Below are 17,146 nucleotides of genomic sequence, written 5' to 3'. Positions count from 1 at the left end.
ATAGGGTTATCATATTTTCAGCTTAACTAGTGTAGAGTCAGATAACAAAACTATATAAGCCAGAGTATAACACTCAAGAGCATTTAATTAGACATGATTTTTATCCAAAAGGATAATCTTATAGAACATAGGAAAAAGAGCCACAAATATAGAAAGATATGCTAATATATACAATATCACCAAAGAATTAAGACACAAAATTCCCAATGTTTCATGTAGTAGAGGGATGTCTCTTAACAAAGGGCTGGATAGAGAATGCTAGGTGACTGAGTACTAGGCATAAGGCTTTAGGGCTTCTCAAAAGAAGCAGAATGGTAATACTTTAAAGAATTCACAAATTAATAATACAAAATTCAGGGGACTAGAGTGATGACTCAGTGGTTAAGAACACTAGGTGTTCTTCCAGAGGATCTGGGTTCAGTTTCTAGCAACTACATGGTGGCTCACAGCTGTCTGTGACTCCATTTACAGGAGATTTGACACCTTCACACAGACATACATTCAGATAAGACATGAATGCACATGAAATAAAAATAAACTTAAAAAAGAATACCAAATTAATATATGAACATGTATTACAAATGCAAAAGCAAAATAAATCAAGCAAGTTACAACAGAGATTTATGGGATCACAGTGTTTTAATAACTGGACCTAGATGTACAAAACTTTCAAATTTGGGGGAGCTAATTATTTTATTTGGTCTATCAAAGCATTGTTCACAGCATATTTACCATGGAAAATTTATGGGAAGAGGACATTTTCAGGCACAAAAGCACTATGTGTACATAATCATTTTTTTTTAGTTTTGGTGTTTTTATTTGTTTGTTGTAGTTGTCATTGTTCACTATTACAATTTAACAACAGTTTTAAAAACCTCGAAGGAATATATGAATTACTAATAGTAAATTGGATAAAGAAGTCAAATTATATTTTGAGAAGTTATTCAAAGGTCTGTAACTATAATTCTGGGTAAAATGCTATGTAAACATATGCAAGACAAGAGATAACATTCAAGAAAGAAGTTGGCCCAGGATCACCCACGTGGTCACTACTTCTCAACTGCTTTTCTGAACATGTGATTCCTCTACATAGATGTAAATACATATTTTCTCAGTGTAACTATAAACATAGTTGGTTAATGTCTTCATTCATGTAAAACAATAGTACCAATTATCAGTAGCAGAAAAGAGAGATACTTATGACACTAGGGTTACAGATGTGAACTAAACACACCAAGTTCCTGCTCATTTTTGAAACTTTTCAGTTGAAAGGAGGCACAAAAGGAAGAAGGTAATAATTAAAAAAAAATAGATACAGCCCTTGTCATGTAGTGACACAATCTATGAGGAAAGGAAGGCACGGAAAGCAGGTAGAGAGGTAAAAGTGGATGTGCTGTTGTAACTAAACACATAAGACATTTTTCTGAGATGAGCTGACCTTTGAGCAGAGAAGAGAGAGGTAACAGAGCTATGTGACTGTCAGCCAGAAAGCTCCTTCCAGGCAGAGACGGCTCAAAGGCCCTGAGGTAGGGACATGCCTGTCATGTTTTAGGTATAGTAAAGGTAAAAGTTAAGCATGGAATGAGGAAATTGAAGAAAATGAGACCAGAGAAGCATCTGAGGAAGACCCTGTGGTGGTTTGACATCTGGAAGCTTTACAACAATCCTTGCAAAGGAAAAGCCTATTTTTCCCTCCTAAAATGAGTGTCAGATTTAAAAACTTGGCTCACAAACCTGACAGAGGGGTGCTATGTAACTTCCAACATTAGATTACTAAAAAGACAGCTTCTACCTTCCTGATCTCTTGAAATATCATTCATAGTCTAGAGAAATTCAGATACTTCATTGGAAAAACAGCCAACTAGTAGTTACAGAGAGACAGAGACACAGACACAGAGACACAGAGAAAGAGAAAGACAGAGATTGAGACAGACAGTGAGAGACAGAGAAAGAGAAAAGACAGGGAGGCTTCTACCAAGAACCAGCACTCACACACCAAGTGTGGGAATCAACCTAAATTACTTGACTTTCTCAAAACATCACCCTGGCTGCTCTGTGACTACACTGTAGGGGAAGCCAGGGATGGTGGTAATTGCAGGAGTCCAGACAGAGGAATGCACTAACTGTTATAAGAGCAGTGGTAATTGAGGAAGTGTTTAAGTTGCAGATAAATCTGAAAGGAGACAGCTGACAAAGTTTGCTAATACACTGGGTGAGGGAGCGTGAGAGACAGAGAGCACCAAGACCAGAGCCCCTCCAGGGATTTTTAGCCTGAGCATCTAGAAGAAAATGGATTAGAATTCACCGTGTTAATCAGGGTATGGCAGGCTTGGTAGTCTATCTCTCAATGTGGCAAAATGTAGATGTCTACTGAGCATCCAAAGTGGGGATGCTAAGAAGGCACATTTGCTGTGGAGTTTCAAGTTCAGAGGAAAGACAAGTTACAGTCTCCTGTGAACTGGAGTAACTAATGAGTAATGAAGGAAGACAGGAGAGGCAGCCCTCGGGGCTGGGCCCGCACTGTATCTTGATGTCTGGAAAAGGAGAAGAAACCATGATAGAAGACAGAACAGGAGTACGTGATTGTGTAGGGGAGAGCAAGGCGGAACACCATTCTGCAAACCACTTGAGACAAAATTCAAAATAGAGCAATTAACAAGATCAAACAGAAGCTGAGTAAAAGGGAGAGTAGAAATCTGTTATTGGATTTAAAATCTGTTTCTTTGATGAGTACTTCCATTAGTGGGATGGTCACAGAAGCCCGAATGAGGGAAGAACGGGATGGTTAAGTTATTTTTGGCAACCTCCAGAGTAACACCAAGAGGACAAAATATATTTTGGAAGAATTGTTAAAGTAATTAAAATACTACACTAGAAAATATTCACTTAGTGTCTAAGAACTTAACAAAGGAGAAATAAAGGAACAAGTAGATACAAAACATACATAAACAAGAGTCTAAGAGAGAAAAAGTATATCCAACCATAGCAACAGCAATAGTACATGTGAATGATTTCAACAGCCAAATTAAAATGCGGACTATCAATCTGGATATTTTTAAAGGTTCAGCTGTTTACAGGAGATAAATTAAGTCACATCAAACCAGATACACTTGAACTAATAGAGGAAAAAGTGGGGAAAAGTCTCGAACACATGGGCACTGGAGAAAATTTCCTGAACAAAACACCAATGGCTTATGCTCTAAGATCAAGAATCGACAAATGGGATCTCATAAAACTGCAAAGCTTCTGTAAGGCAAAAGACACTGTCGTTAGGACAAAACTGGCAACCAACAGATTGGGAAAAGATCTTTACCAATCCTACAACAGATAGAGGCCTTATATCCAAAATATACAAAGAACTCAAGAAGTTAGACCGCAGGGAGACAAATAACCCTATTATAAAATAGGGTTCAGAGCTAAACAAAGAATTCACAGCTGAGGAATGCTAAATGGCTGAGAAACACCTAAAGAAATGTTCAATATCTTTAGTCATAAGGGAAATGCAAATCAAAAGAACCCTGGGATTTCACCTCACACCAGTGAGAATGGTTAAGATCAAAAACTCAGGTGACAGCAAATGCTGGCAAGGATGTGAAGAAAGAGGAACACTCCTCCATTGTTGGTGGGATTGCAGACTGATACAATAATTCTGGAAATCAGTCTGGAGGTTCCTCAGAAAATTGGACATTGAACTACCTGAGGACCCAGCTATACCTCTCTTGGGCATATACCCAAAAGATGCCCTAACATATAACAAAGACACATGCTCCACTATGTTCATAGCAGCCTTATTTTATAATAGCCAGAAGCTGGAAAAAACCCAGATGCCCTTCAATAGAGGAATGGATACAGAAAATGTGGTAGGTCTACAGAACGGAATACTACTCAGCTATCAAAAACAATGACTTTACGAAATTCATAGGCAAATGGATGGAACTGGAAAATATCATCCTGAGTGAGGTAAGCCAATCACAGAAAAACACACATGGTATGCATTCATTGATAAGTGGATATTAGCCCAAATGCTCAAATTCCCCAAGATGCACAGAACACATGAAACTCAAGAATGATGACGAAAATGCGGATGCTTCCCTCCTTTAAAAGGGGAACAAGAATACCCTTAGAAGGGCATAGGGAGGCCAAGTTTAGAATAGAGACTGAAAGAATGCCCATTTAGAGCCTGCCTCACATGTGGCCCATACATATACAGCCACCAAACTAGATAAGATGTATGAAGCAAAGAGGTGCAGGCTGACAGGAACCGGATGTAGATCTCTCCTGAGAGACACAGCCAGAATACAGCAAATACATAGGCGAATGCCAGCAACAAACCACTCAACTGAAAACGGGACCCCCCATTGAAGGAATCAGAGAAATGCCTGAAAGAACTTGAAGGGACTTGAGACCCCATATGAACAACAGTGCCAAACCAACCAGAGCTTCCAGGGACTAAGCCACTACTCAAAGACATGGACTGACCCTGGGCTCCAAATTCATAGATAGCAATGAATAGCCTAGTAGGGGCACCAGTGGAAGGGGAAGCCCTTGGCCCTGCAAAGGTTCAACCCCCAGTGAGCAGGATTATTGGGGGGAGGGTAGTAATGGGGGGAGGATGGGAAGGGGAACATTCACATAGAAGGGGGGAGGGGATGGGGGATGTTGATCTGGAAACCGGAAAAGGGAATAACGTTTGAAATGTAAATAAGAAATAGCCAATTTAATAAAGATGGAGAAAAAATTTTATATGTATACCTCTGTGGTTGGTAATTAAATGTGTGTAGTGTTATAACTACCATCATCAAAATTGTATTTTCACAGTATTTTTTTAAATCATACTATGAAAAATATTATTTTCAATTTAAAAAGGTAAATGAAAATCACAACAAGTTACCATTGCCTATTCAGTTGCTCAAAGAGTCAGGTTCTGAGAAACTGCATATTCTGTGTGTGCAGACGTACAGAAAAGAGTGTCTTGTCATTTATTATGGCCCTTCCAGTGACCTGACATATGCTCTTGATACTTACATGCAAGTTCAACACCCATGATACTACTCTTTTGCTGAGTCAAATCTGTAAATAAAACGTGGAGTGAATTTCAAATCTTTAAAAGTCTTTATAAAATATATAATTTTAGTATTGAAAATGATAAGAAGATGGAATTCATGGTACAGAAAATTATAAAATGTAACACTGAGGATTTAAAATAATTCAGGTAGAGCTAGGGAGTGCTAGAGTACCTGCTTAGCATGAATGAAGTCCTTGGTTCCATCCCCAATACTGCCAAAAACAAACAAACAAACAAATAAACAAATGCACAAGTGATAAAAATCTAAAGAAAAAACTAAGAAAAAAAACACATAAAGCACTTTGTAGACACATGAGGCATTCCAGAGAGGGTTGGCTCAACATCTACCATTACTTGTGACTTCTAGTTTTGGGTCATGATGAATGGCCATTCCTTTTTTTTTTTTTTTTTAGGTTTGATCTTCTCATTGTATCCTGGATTTCCTGGATGTTTTGGGTTAGAAGTTTTTTGCAATTTGCATTTTTTTTTGATGGCTGCGTCATTATTTTCTATGGTATCGTCTACCTGCGAGATTCTCTCTTCAATCTCTTGTATTCTCTTGTAATGCTTGCATCCATGACTCCTGATCTTCTTCCTAGGTTTTCTTTATTTTTTTTCCATCTTTATTAACTTGGGTATTTATTTACAGTTTGATTGTTATTCCCTTGCCCGGTTTCTGGGCCAACATCTCCCTAACCCCTTCCCCTCCGCTTCTCTATGGGTGTTCCCCTCCCCACCCTCCCCCCATTACACATGGTATACACTCATTGATAAGTATCCCAATGAGTATTAGCCCAAATGCTCGAATTATCCTAGATGCACAGAACACATGAAACTCAAGAAGGATGACCAAAATGCGAATACTTCACTCCTTCTTTAAAAGGGGAACAAGAATACCCTTGGGAGGGAATAGGGAGGCAAAGTTTAGAACAGAGGCAGAAGGAACACCCATTCAGAGCCTGCCTCACATGTGGCCCATACATATACAGCCACCAAACTAGACAAGATGGATGAAGCAAAGAAGTGCAAGCTGACAGGAACTGGATGTAGATCTCTCTTGAGAGACACAGCCAGAATACAGCAAATACATAGGCGAATGCCATCATTAAACCACTGACCCGAGAACGGGACCCCTGTTGAAGGAATCTTCAAAAAAAAAGCTTGAAGGGGCTTGAGACCCCATATGAACAACAATGCCAACCAACCAGAGCTTCCAGGGACTAAGCCACTACCTAAAGACTATATACATGGACTGACCCTGGGCTCCAACCTCATAGGTAGCAATGAATATCCTAGTAAGATCACCAGTGGAAGAGGAAGCCCTGGGTCCTGCCAAGACTGAACCCCCAGTGAATATTCCTTTCTTTTAGATGCAGTTCTCATCCATTCTGTACATGGCAGAGATGTACCTCATCTACTCAGGCTCAAACCATAATCTCTTTTGGAGACACCCTCAAAGACACACCCCAATACTCCTCTACCCATTTGTAGGTATTTATTCACCTGATATGCTGTAGCTATGTAGCACATAACCAAAAGTACATTAATCCCTTCCAAGGATTTGGCTCTTTGTCACTCTCATTTGACTTTTCAGTCCCATAATAGGGGCCACTGGTCTCAAGATTTCAACATTCCGCACTTCAAGCTTTGGGGATAATGGTTTTGGCCTTTTAGAACATTTTAATTTTAGAGATTTTAGAATCTCAAGCTTGCAGTGTTTGGGGATTTCAACATTTGGTAGTATGGCACTGAAATTGTAATTTTTAGAGTTGGCACCACTCTAGAATAAACTGTATACTAGGCTATTGGGCAAGCATCGACATGCTTAAAATAAGGATCAAAAACATAAAAATGTTCTCCAACTATTTTGTTGTGAAATCCGAAGCCAATAACAGAAAAGCACAGAGAATCCACAATGTGTATAAAGTAATTAAGATGTGCTTACATAATCAATAGATCAGGAGGAACAACACAGGAAATTTCATAGAAATATTTTGAGATGAGGGAAAACTAGAGAACCTCATACCAAAATGTTTGTGACATACACAGTGCACAAAAGGAAAGTTACCCTATAAAAGTAGATTTCAAACCAATAATTTAACTTTCTACTTGAAGACACAGCAGAGGAAGAAAAAAACTAAACTTACGGAGGCAGGAAGGGAGGGAAGAAGAGAGGCAAGGGAAAGAGAGAAGTGGGGGGGAGGACCAAATTAGAGAAGATACCGAGTAAATTAAAAAAATTTTAAATAAAAATAATAAAATCTAATGTTGATCTTTGAAAAGAGCCATATAACTGACATGAGCAATTTCTAGAAAGATAAAAAAAAGAATCCAAGAAGAAAAAGAAGAAATAAAATTTCTGACTGGGGTTATAACAGTTAAGTTGAATTAGTAATAAAAGAAATGTTAAGAAAGAGGGAAGGTTGAGATGTCTTCAGTAGGAAGCTTTACCAAACATTTAAAGAATTCACGCTAAATCCCAATCAAGTTCTTTCAAGAAACTGAAGAAGAAATGCTTGTGCCATTTTACCAAGTCTGAGTTACTCTGATTTGAAATGTAGATAAGGTCATCACAAGGGAAGTACAGAGCAGTGTCTCATAAACCTAAACACAAAATTCTCAGTAAGAAAGCAGCTACTCATAAGAAGTCCTATACACCATAACTGTAACTTACCATAGGAATGGAAGCGTGACTTAAAACCTGAAATTCCAGGGCTTGAATGGAAGTTAGTAGTAAAGAATACTATCCAGAATAAGGCTATGATTTCAATATCTAAGACAGAAAAAATTAGCATAGCACAACAACAATGAATGAGAAGCAAAAGTACACATAATAATTTTGAAAGATGAGTAAAAGAGAATTGACAAAATTCAGCACTACTTCCTCATTTAGAAAAATATTCTGGGGGTTGGGGATTTGGCTCAGTGGTAGAGCGCTTGCCTAGCAAGCACAAGGCCCTGGGTTCGGTCCCCAGCTCCAAAAAAAAAAAAAAAAAAAAAAAAAAAAAAAAAAAAAAAAGAAAAGAAAAGAAAAGAAAAAGAAAAATATTCTGTATACTAGAAATAGAAGGAAATTTCTCAACCTAATTCAATATAGGCATATACAGGGATTAGGGCACAAGATAACACTTATGCATGAAACACTAAAAGTTTTCCCCCTAAAACCAAGAGCAAAACCAACAAAAATGAGTTCCCTTACCACTTCCAATAATGGTAGAGATTGTAGCCAGAGTAATCAAACAAGAAAAGTAAAAAATATTCTGCCTGGGAAGTAAGAAGTAAAACTATCTCATATTTAAGGTTAACATAATCCTGCACACAAACCTTAAGGGTCATGTATAAAAAATTCTCGTGAATCCTTTAAAAAGTCAATTAGAACAAGTAAGCAAGTCCCTTCCAGGGGCAGAATCATGATCAGTGTACACTGATTAATGGCATCTCTACACAAGTACTGAAGGAAATGAAAATCATGAAATACTGTCCTTCCAAGTAGCACTGAGAGTAATAGAGTTACTAGAATATGTCCACTGCAAAAACTTAATCTCTGAAAACTGCAATTTTTAATAACAAAGAAAATTCCAGCAAATGAAAAGATATCCTATGTTCATGAACTTAATGTTACTGCCATATGAAAACCCTTGATCTACAAATTGTGGTAGCAGTCAAGTCTCAGCTGGTTTCTTTTCAGAGCTGATACTAAGACATGAAAGTTTAGGAGAGATACAATAATCAGGATAATCTTGGCAGGGATAGTGGGGGACATCTCAGCAGTTCTTTGTGGGCCACTATTTAAGAGTAGCTGTATCTGGTAGTCAGAGGTGAGGTGCTCATAGCTCATGAGAAGTCCTCCTAGAACAGAGTAAGCAATAGGTTCTCCAGGGAAGGAGGAGGAAAGGGAGGAAGAGGGAAAAAAGGAGGTGGAGGAGGAGGAGGAGGAAGAGGAGGAGGAGGAAGAAGAGGAGGAAGAGGAGGAGGAAGAGGAGGAGGAGGAGGAGGAGGAAGAGGAGGAGGAGGAGGTGGTAGTGTTGGTAGTGGTGGTAGTAGTAGTAGTAGTAGTAGCAGCAGCAGCAGCAGCAGCAGCAGTAAGGGCTAAGGAGATAGTTCAGTGGGTAAAGTGCTTGCAGCTACTGAAGTACAAAACCAGAGTTTAGGTCCCCTGCTTTACCCACATTGCTTCTTCTTTTCTTCCCTCTTTTCCTTTATCATCTCATTAGATGAGTACCAAAGTTCATTCTGTAACTTGGCTATCAGGAATAACTTAGGAAGTTTTTGTTTCTGTTTTAATATGGGATGCCAGAGGAGTAACAGGAAGAACAGTTGTCTTGGTCTTTGTGGAGGGAGCTTTGGGGTGTTTGTTTGCAGTGATAGAAATCCATCACAAAGGCCTTAGCACCAAATTTTTTTTTTAAAGCCTGGCACAGTGATGCAAATTGGCAAGGCTCCCAGTGCTGGAGAGACAGAGCCAGGGATCTCCCCAGGGCTTACTGACCAGCAAGTTCCAGGTTCAGTGAGAGACCCTGTCCCCAAAATAAGGTGGAGAACAATAGAAGAAGACACCTGATGTTGACTTCTGGTCTCTACATCTGCACAAATGGGAGAGCACGCATGTGCGCGCACACACACACACACACACACACACACACACACACACACACAAATAGACTGAAACAATTTCAAAGTCTAGGGCTTGAAATAGGAGTATATTGCATAACCCACTTGGTAACCCATTTAGGCAACCTGCCTTGAAAGGCGTCTTAGTCATGCACGCCAAGATCGCATTTCAGAAAGCACAGATAAAAGTTCACAGACAGAACTGCAGCACACATCAAGAATGATGTATTCAGTATGGGAGGGGCCTTCTGTCAGAAACAGGAAAAGAGTGACAAGATTTTAGGAAAAGTTGTATCTGGCCATTAACCCCACTGTTTTAAGTTTACAGTGTATAAGAGATCCATTTAGATAGCAAATTTTCTCAATGCTTAGCCACACCTCTTACACAAAACATTGTTTCTAGGATGTATATTTTGCTGTTATGATTCCTATTTTGAGGTAGCTTTGAAGAAACACATGAGGATTCGTAGGGACCAAACTCCTCCCCTCCTCTCTCACTGCCACCACTTGAATGCATTTCTGAAACAGTAAATATGCCAATCTCTAACCCCTGCCTATCCCATCCTGCAGCTTCTTAGCAGCTGCTTCCCAGTGCCTGGTTTCTGACCCCGGCCTGCCCTGGCCTTGGTCTGCTGCTCCCATCCTGGCTCTGACAACTGCTAATGACCTCACCCCACTGCTGAGCCTAGATAGGACAGTTGTAGTCTAAAAGGTCACCAGTCAATGGAGTGTTTGGAACTCAAAGAATTTCCCCACAGAAAACTATCATTATAAAGAGTGATGATTCCCAGACCCATCCACAAAGGCCCATTTAGCTCACTCTGGTGCTACTGCAGATGTCTTAAGCCACCTTCTATCTAAGCCTATGAAGTTGGCCTGAAGGCACAGAGCAAGGAGAATGGTGGGCCCCTTGAAATTTAACAGTCCCCATGGAAACATGGAAGGGAAGGCTCCAGTGTTGCAGGAAGCTAGAAAGAGCTTGATTAGTATCACAGACTGAGCTCAACCAAGCAGAGGTGAAGAGGGCAGGGAGTTCAAGACACATAGCCCAGTGCACCTCTGCCCAGGACAGAGCTACAGCAGACTAGGAAGAGTCTCTGGGACAGTGCATGGGACCAGACCTCTGATCTTTTCTAAGTAGACTGGCATGACGCAGTTCTTCTCTTGACTGTCCTATACCTGCCCCACTCCCATAGTAACTCTGCCCCTCTTCTGTTTTTTAGAATATTCCTTGTAGCCAGACTTTGGCTACTTTGTAGGTCCTTTCTTATTCTACCCCTCTTCTTCTACCTTTTCAAGCCCCTAACACTAGGTAGGAGAGAAAGAAGAATAGAAGGAGACACAGCGAGAAAGAATCCCCCACCAAAAAAGAAAAGTCAGGTGTAGGAAAGGGAGCTATGTTTTTGTTAAGTTACTTCCTGCTGATTAGGGACATGGAGTTCCTTGGGGCAATTTGAGCTTCACTACCAGGATATCTAATTCCTCTTCCTCCTCCTCCTCCTCCTCCTCCTCCTCCTCCTCCTCCTCCTCCTCCTCCTCATCCTCCTCCTCTTCCTCTTTTTCCTCCTCCTCCTCATCCTCCTTCAGAAGCAGTTCTGAAATTTAAGGTCAGTTTCATATACACCAAGAGTTCAGGGATACAAGAGACCTGTTTCAAACAAGAACAATAACAAAAATTTGGAATGTTAGAGCTTTCTGGGTTTTGTTGTGTTGTTGTTGTTGTTGTTGTTGTTGTTGTTGTTGTTGTTCTGTTATTGCCTGTGTTGATGTTCAAATTCAGGTTTTTCATATATTAGGCAAGCATATCCTGGAACTACACTCAACCCACTTCACTCCTGCACAGAATCTTCAGTGTCCTACTTCCCTGATGCTTAGGACCCAGTAGGGCCTTTGCCATTATCCTTCCTGAGAAGTTTAGGCTGAAAAGAAAAAGAAAATCCACAGCACTGTCTCTTAGCACCTGTCTGTCCCTTTAAAGTGCTCATCCCAAGGCTACAGGTCTCAGAATCCCTAAGTGACTGATGATCCCTAGGCCCCCATGGATCTCTTTTAGTCCTGGATCTACATCTCTACAAACCTCCCATATGACCACGAGACCAGTACATCTGGAAATGCTAGCCTGGGTCACTCTGCTTGCCTGCTGCCACAGCCTTTCAAATAAGATGCCTACCAGTGACTTGCCCTCATGCCTCTGTCCTGAAGGCTCAAAGGAGTTGATGGTGTACTTACATACCTCAAGGCTTTGGCTAAATGCTCTTTTCATTTTTCATCGAGTCAGAGGGACATGATTCCTGGCGACAGGAAGAATAGATAACAGTCTCCACCCCATGAATCAATAAATAAAATGTACATTCTTGTGCTAAGTTCAATTCATTTTGGTGAGGGGATGAAATGAGGTGTCTACATGCTGATAAAATTACAGGTATCTGCTGAAAAAGGCATAGATAGCCTCAGTCCTTTATGCTGATTGTTTTCCTAGAACAGAGCCATGTTTACACAATGAGCTAACACTCAGCCTCCTCAAGAGAAATGGAAGCAGCTCGGAAGACTGGATGGACAGATGTTTGTTACATTGAGTTTGTACTTAAAAGTGCATGACTTCGATCTTGGCACTGGAGAGGTATAGATAGGTAGGAGGACCAGCCTGGTGCTATAGCAATCCCAAGGCCAACCTTGTCTCAAACAACTGTCCCAGAGGCTTTGTATCTATCTGTAATGGGGAGCCCAACATCAAAAGTAAGGAAAGGGAGCAATGGCTTTAGCATGAAAGAATTTTCTAGACTCCCCCCTACCCCTTCTGTACAATGAAAAATAGTGAAAATGTTGGCAGCAAGACAAAACAAGTGAGATTTCAGATTTGGAAAAGTAAAACATCACATGACGTTCTTAATGATATCTAGTATTAATCTCAAACTAACAACGGAAGCCAACAAGACGGTTTATGATTATTAAATGAGACAACGTTCCAAACGTCTGGGAAGAGACATGTTTGCAGCAGAGGTGGCCAGGAGAGCAACTGAGCTTGTTTTTTCTTTGTTTTAACATTTTCCTCCTCAACTTCTTATCACTCCTTTCTCTAGTGAAGAAAGGGGCTACAAAAAAAAAAAAAATCCTCTTTGTAATAGCTGCTCCAGTTTCTGCCCTGAGAAATCCGCTCTATTTATTAACCACTCCTCTCAGTGAAGAAATTCCACTAAAATTCCTTCAGGGCCTGGCTGCCTTTCAGCTTCTCTCTGCACATTCCTGCCTCTATGTATGTCACCATCTTAAATAGCTATGCCTTCTGTGCTTTAATAAGGTCTCTTCTAGAATCTTTTTTTTTAAGAACACAGACCTAGTTTTTGTAAGTTTCTGAATACCTCAGATTGTAAAGCCTCCATAATACTAATTAATTTCTTCTCTGCCTTGTCTGTGTCCTCACTCGTCGGCTAATAGCATAAGGACCAGCGCTGACCTCATTACAATAACTTCTTGCATGGAATCAAAATGATCCCTCCAGGCTGGTATTTGAATTCCTCCCCCTCCTCCGACCCTGCCTCCTCCCACAGGGCTGACGTTAAAGATTTAGGTGTGCATTCATCACAGGCTCCCATTCTTTCTAGGTCCCAGATTTGGGCTATTAAAATTTTTAAGAAGATACATTGTTTCTTTGGCAAGTTCATGACGTGACCAAGCATTGCACTGTCTGCATAAAAAGACCTAAACAATGTAAAGCAAAGCTCTGAATTACTGTCAGCCAAAAGAAGAAAAGGAGGGGGTTGACTGTAAACATGCCATTGTTTTCTGTACGACAGAGGCTTGCTTGAAAAGCTTTTAGAAGCTCTTAGGAGGAGCATCCCACCCTTAGGGTATAAACAGTCGCCAAACATTTCATCTTGATTGCACCCAGATGGATGCTTTTGAGGTGTGGCCCTATGAGACAATCCCAGAATTCTCCCACCAATTCAGATTAGTAAAGTGTTTTATAAATTCACTCTCCCTACTCTTCGTCCTTAAATCACCCCTCTTAAGTCACCCCCAAACTCTCAGTGGCTAATTGTAGCAAAACCCACCACTGAAATAAAGTATTTATGGTCTCTTCTTGCAGATGACCACACAGGGTAAAAAGTACCCTGTCAACATGTTGGACTCCTTCAGTGTCTGCTGTTGTGGTACATTTCCCATGTGCCTCTGTGAACTCTTAAGGCAAGAGTGCTTCAGGCATGCTACTATCTTGCACATTAATGATGAAATATTAATTTGGGACTCAGGGTGGCCTTCCCCAACTTCTTTCGTGCTCTATTTCTGTTTTCTGTCTATGGACATGAGACTGTATTTACCTAAACAGAAAAGAACCACTCCCACTGATGTTTATTTTGTGGGTTTGCTTTGTCATGATACCCCTGGATGACTTGGGTGGCACTGTGATCTTGCTCAATGGTGCTTCATAGGACATAGTCTCAATAAATCCCTTACTCATCTCATTTAGATGAAGCTGAATGCTAGGAAAAGACTTCGGAGCCCTCACTGAAGGCTCTACTTGAAGACACCCATGCTACCCTAAGCTATGGCAGCCAGGATTTTTGTCTAGTTTGATCTGCATCCCCTTTGAAAGAGAATCCTTTTTCTCCTGCAGAGCTTCAGCTCTGCTCTTTAGATGGCTGGACTAGCCACTTGGCCTCATATCCACTGCTCTACTCCCTGTGAATCCTTACCTTCCCCTGATAGTGATGCTTCAATCTCGGATGAAAGAAGTCATCTGGAGGTGGGGGTGAATGAGATGAGATAAGCTGCAGATGGCTTCCATCCTGCTGTAATGAGAGGATACAGGAGGTCAGGCTACAAAATGAGACCCTACAGAGACAATAGGCAAGAGAAGTGACCATTGCCTTCAACCCTGTGGCACTGGTAACTAAAGGTCTTCCATTAACTGTTTAAATGAGCTCCAATCTGATCCCCCACCCTACCACCCACCCCTGAATCTTAACATTCACAAATGTTGATTTATTAGCTTGTAATTCAGACCATTTTCTTGGGATTTGGTATTTGAGACCCAAACTACTTTCACTAGAGTTTCCTCCCTATGATTGATAGGCATGTTCAGTTGGTTGGACTATCTATAACGAAATAATAAGAAACATGGGAAGATACCCACATACTAATATAAAGAGTAAGAGCATGGCCCAGACTGAGTAGGCATTGTGGAGATCTTAGAACGTATTATAGAGGTTCCAGGTGAGGGAGTTAGCAGGTGAGGCAGACAATGATGCATGCAAAGGAGAAAGTAAGAAGCTACATTACAGAAAAAGTCAGAGAGGAGGGTAAGAAAAGCAGAAGATAAGGGCTATACGCTACAAAAAGCAAGGAAGAAATGCCACCTCAGTGAGAACAGGTCTCAGGAAGTTCAATCTAGAAACAAAAGTTTCAAAGAGAATGGAGAAATGTTTCTGTTTCAAAGCAATATAACCAAGACCCAAAGCCAGGCCAATAACACGACAGCTCTGGTACAGCCTGGTCCTCCAGATAATTGCCAAGAATCAGTAAGTGACCATTATCTCTATGTAATGCCAGCCCCACTCCTTTCCACCTTTCTCCCTCTTCTCCTATAATATAGTGGGACATTATTGGCCCCCAATCTTTAGCATCATGCTGGCCATTTTGGTTTGGAATGCTTCCAGTTTGTAAAAAACTTTATTAGTAGAGAAAAAAATATGCAAGTTAAAAAACAGTCAAGGAGACACAGCCTACAGTGGTGAGTTGCACATGGTCTGCCGAAACCCATTGTCTAGATCTGGGCTCACTCTTTTGTCCTGGGGAGCCTGGTGGGACCCCAAGAGTGTCCTGTTTCCCTGTGGAGACCTTCAGAGACTCGAAGAGCTACAATTGGAACATTGCCCCACCAATCCCTTGCCAATGGGGTGGCCTACCTGAGGCACAGCCAGCTGAGTCAGGTACCCTGACCTCCATTGTCTGGCACCCACCTTCCCAAGAAGTCCTGCTATCATCGGGATCATTCAGCCAACACCAGGGAAACCAGATGTGCCTAAAGGACAGCATAAGAACACAACCAACAAGACCCAGAGTGATATAGTACAGCCAGAGCCCAGATATCCTGCTACAGCAAACACTGATATCTTAAGGAAAATGAGGCTTAAGATAATGATCTTCATCCAGTCTTATAAAGATGATAGAGACCTTTAAAGAGGAAATTACTAAATCCCTTAAACACACACACACACACACACACACACACACACACACACACACGAAAGTATATCCAGGGTTGGAGAGATGGCTCAGAGGTTAAGAGCACTGACTGCTCTTCCAGAGGTTCTGAGTTCAATTCCCAGCAACCACATAGTGTCTCACAACCATCTGGGATCTGATATCCTCTTCTGGTGTGTCTAACAGCTACAGTGTAAACTCATATAAATAAAAGGAATAAATCTTTTTAAAAAAAGAAAAGAAAATACATCCAAATAAGTAGAGGCAAGGTGAGACAAAAATAAAGAAATACAGGAAAATATAATAGGTGAAGGATATGAATAAAACTGTCCAAGACCTGAAAAGGGAAATAGAAGCAATAAAAGAAAACACAAACTGAGGCCATTCTGGAGATGGAAAGCCTAGGAAAGGAAACAGGAACTACAGACACAAGCATCACCAACACAATACAGAAGATGAAAGACAGGATCTCAGGCTTAGAAGATACAATAGAAGAAGTCAAAGAAAAGGAAAAATATAAAAAGTTTATGATACAAAACATCCAGGAAACTTGGGACAGTATGAAAAGGCCAAACCTAAGACTAATAGGAATGGGGGGAGGAAGAGGAGGAGGAGGAGGAGGAGGAGGAGGAGGAGGAGGAGGAGGAGGAGGAGGAGGTGGTGGAGGAGGAGTTGTTACAGTTCAAAGGCCTAGAAAACATCTTCACACATTTATCTCAGTATAAAAGGATAGACAAAAGTTTTTCAAGCAAATGAACCTAAGAAACAAGCTAGAGTAGATATTCTAAAAGCTAATAAAATAGACTTTCAAGAGAAACAGGGAAGGACAATTCATACTCATCAAAGGAAAAGACATCTTAATTCTGAACATCTATGCCCCAATTACAAGGGCACCCATATTCATAAAAGAAACATCACTTAACACTTAAATCACACATCAAACCCCACACATCAATAGTCGGAGACTTCAATACCATTTTGGTTTTGACAAGTCATCAAGACAAAGTAAACAGAGAAAAAACTAAACTAACAGAGGCTATGACACAAATGAAGCTAACTTATATCTATAGAACATTTCACCCAAACACAAAAGAATATTCCTCCTTTTCGGTACCTTATGAACCCTTCTCAAGATTGATCTAAATGAAATGGAGGATTTTCTAGACTGATACCAATTACCAAAGCTAAATCATGATTGGTAAACTATTGGAATAGTCCTATAACCATTAAAAAATAGAAGCAGTCAATAAATCTCCCAACCAAAAA

Source organism: Rattus norvegicus, chromosome 3, assembly GCF_021556685.1.
Source record: "Rattus norvegicus strain SHRSP/BbbUtx chromosome 3, alternate assembly SHRSP_T2T, whole genome shotgun sequence".
Classification (NCBI taxonomy): domain Eukaryota; kingdom Metazoa; phylum Chordata; class Mammalia; order Rodentia; family Muridae; genus Rattus; species Rattus norvegicus.
Note: the sequence above shows the minus strand (reverse complement) of the source record.